Source organism: Fulmarus glacialis, unplaced genomic scaffold (assembly GCF_000690835.1).
Source record: "Fulmarus glacialis isolate BGI_N327 unplaced genomic scaffold, ASM69083v1 scaffold18527, whole genome shotgun sequence".
Classification (NCBI taxonomy): Eukaryota; Metazoa; Chordata; class Aves; order Procellariiformes; family Procellariidae; genus Fulmarus; species Fulmarus glacialis.
This window is the reverse complement of record NW_009224005.1, coordinates 22,131-24,348: the sequence shown is the minus strand read 5'-3', so window position 1 is coordinate 24,348 and position 2,218 is coordinate 22,131.

The window sequence follows — 2,218 nt, the reverse complement described above, 5'->3', positions numbered from 1 at the left end:
GGGGGTGGGGGCTGGGTGCAGGGGGAGGTGGATGCTGGGTGCAGGGGGAGATGCTGGGTGCAGGAGGGATGCTCACTGTGGTCCCCCAGAGTCTTTGCAGCCAGCCAAGCGGCACGGGGTGGACCGGCTGCCAGCACAGGGAGGGCGAGGGCAGGGAGCGGCTCCTGGCGGGACGGGTCGGTAAATGGCATCCCGGAAAACCCCGGGACGGCCGGGCTGCAGCAGCTGCATCCCATCCCCTGGAACGGCGCGTTCCTGCCGCAGAGGGCTGGGATGTCCCACGGGCACTGCCAGGGCTTGTTTGTTAGCAGGAAAGCCAGAGGCACGTTTTTGACTCGAGCTGGGTTTATCTTCTTTATTAATGAATAAAAGCAAAGGGTTGGGGCATTCCAAAATGAAAACCAAAAATACTATCTTATTGCTTTTGTGTACCTTACCATGGCTTTTACAGAAAGAGACGTTTGGATAACCCACGCTGATGAACTAGGCATCTTTTGTGTTTAAGCATGTAATATTTCTGTAGTCTGAAGCCTAGCTTGTTGCCAGTGATGCTTTTTTCTCTCCATTAGCTGCTGGTAGTGGTTATGGAAAGAAAATCAGAAAGTGTGATATGGTAACACCTGACAATGCAACAATTCCCCCATCTGGGAGTAGAGGAGAGAGACAATAAGCTGAAAAGGATGAAATCAGGACATCGCCTGTTAGTGTCGAGCTCACTAGGTTTGTTCTTTAAGCCAAATGCCAGATGGTGAGAAAAGTGATTTAATGGTAGCATTAAATAGCGGCTCGGTCAGGTGGCACTGAAATGGGAACAGCAGCATCTTCCCTAAGAGGAGGGGGAAGCAGGCAGGAGGCCGGGGTGGATCCTTGTTGCGATGGTGGTTTTTCTCTGGGGCGGAGGTTATTTTCTGTCGGCGGGGGGGCTGACACGGCGGGCACAGCAGCCCCTGCGCGGCGGGGACGGCTTGGGGCTGGGCGCGGGCAGGAGCATCAGCCTGGTGCCTGCACTGGGCAATGCTCTCCTGCGCCGGAGCTGTCTGCTCCTGGGCTGGAAAGGTGAACGTTTGGAAGCAGAGAGAAAATCCTTTCTAGGGTTTAGGCTGTCGTTGAGCTTAGCGATGGCTAGACAAACTTCTGGCAGGAGGGCACTGCTGCTGCTGCCGGAGAGGGGAGGAGATTTTGAGGCTCTTCTACCTTTGTTATCCAGTGTTACTGCATTGCAAAAATACCTGGAGGTTTCACTGGTGTTTATTTTCTACTAATGGTCATTAGGTTTTCTTGTATGGATGAAAGTTAAATACTACTTACAGGATACGTAGAAGTTCTTTTATTCTTAGGCTTCTTTACCTAGTCTAATTTCTTCTAAAATTAGTTATCATTAATATTAGTTCTGTTCACATGTGAAACTGTGACTGAGGTTGTCTTAAGATTATGAGAGCTGCAGATACTCACACCTAGCCTGAGCCTTAACAGAGTTGTTGTTACTGCAACGCAGTAGTTACTCTCGTGTCCAAAAGTACTCACCTTTTGCCTGTGCAAAAAGGCTTTTTCTGCAGAACTTTGCCCGAAGGTATTTTGAAAATGCAGCCAGTATATCCTGCGCCCTCCAGTTCAGCAGAGCGTATGATCCCCAGCTATCTTTTTATGAAAGTGTTAATAAAACAGATACATTTGTACAAAGCCCTCCTCTGTCTGCTTGTTAAACACCCCTTTGCACCCTTGATATTAAAAACATGCCCTCTACACCGGAGCAGGCGAGATAAACGGAAACACATTTTAATCATTCTTGCCAGTCTTGGGTAACTTTTTTCCATTGCTGTGGATTTTTAAGAGACCGCTGGGGAGCCGGGTAGCTTAAGGGATAAAGTCGTGGCATTGCAGCTCAAGTCCCTCTTGAGCTCTTTAAGTCGCACGAGGGCTGTGGCTTCTCCCGGGGGGTGAAGCTGTTCGTCGGGAGCCAGCAGCCATCAGCCCCTCGCTGGTGGCCATCAGCGTGACCGCGCCGAGGTGGAAAGGTGTGTGCTCTTTGGGAAAGGCCTGTGTAGCTAGCTTCTCGCTGATTGTGAGAGATTGTCCCTGGGTTAGATGTATGCTGGCCTCAAGCTATACATTATACAGTGCAGAACACGTACATGTGCAAATACACAGCTAGAATATTTTCCTAGCTTACCCTAAAACCATTTTTTTTAACAATACTAATACTTGTTTTTTTAGTAAT